Genomic DNA, 503 nt, shown 5'->3' with positions numbered 1-503 from the left:
CGACACGGTCACCAGCGCACATATGAGACCCTTTCCAAATAAATCTGATCAGAAATCAAACCCAAAGGTGAATCAAGACACTTTTATTGGTCCAAAATACAACGTTCTTCCTACAAAATGTTATTTTTTACGGGAGACAGTGAATGCATCATTTCCTCTCATTTTAAAATTACCGGTAAGACAATATAAATAAATATATAATTTGCATTACAGGAAGTAAAAAATAGTTTTTCCTCCTATTTTATGCTGTGTGACTGTCAGCAGCTACAAATGTACAGCAAAATGCACACAAAAAAGTGGATATCTTTAACTTGAGAATATCCAAACAAAAAATGTGGATTCTTGTAAACTTTTGAACTTAAAAAAAAGAGAAAAATCTCCAACAACGTATCATTCTTAGGGGTGTCATGTATAATCGACCTAATCAATATTTCTATTAATATTCCTACGACCCAATCAGAATAATCTGTCTGTGACAAGTTGTTAATCGAAACAACCTTCAG

Source organism: Oryzias latipes, chromosome 21 (assembly GCF_053564925.1).
Source record: "Oryzias latipes strain Hd-rR chromosome 21, Olatipes_Hd-rR_3.1".
Taxonomy (NCBI): Eukaryota; Metazoa; Chordata; class Actinopteri; order Beloniformes; family Adrianichthyidae; genus Oryzias; species Oryzias latipes.
The sequence above is the reverse complement of the archived record's forward strand: the minus strand, read 5'-3'. Positions refer to the sequence as shown.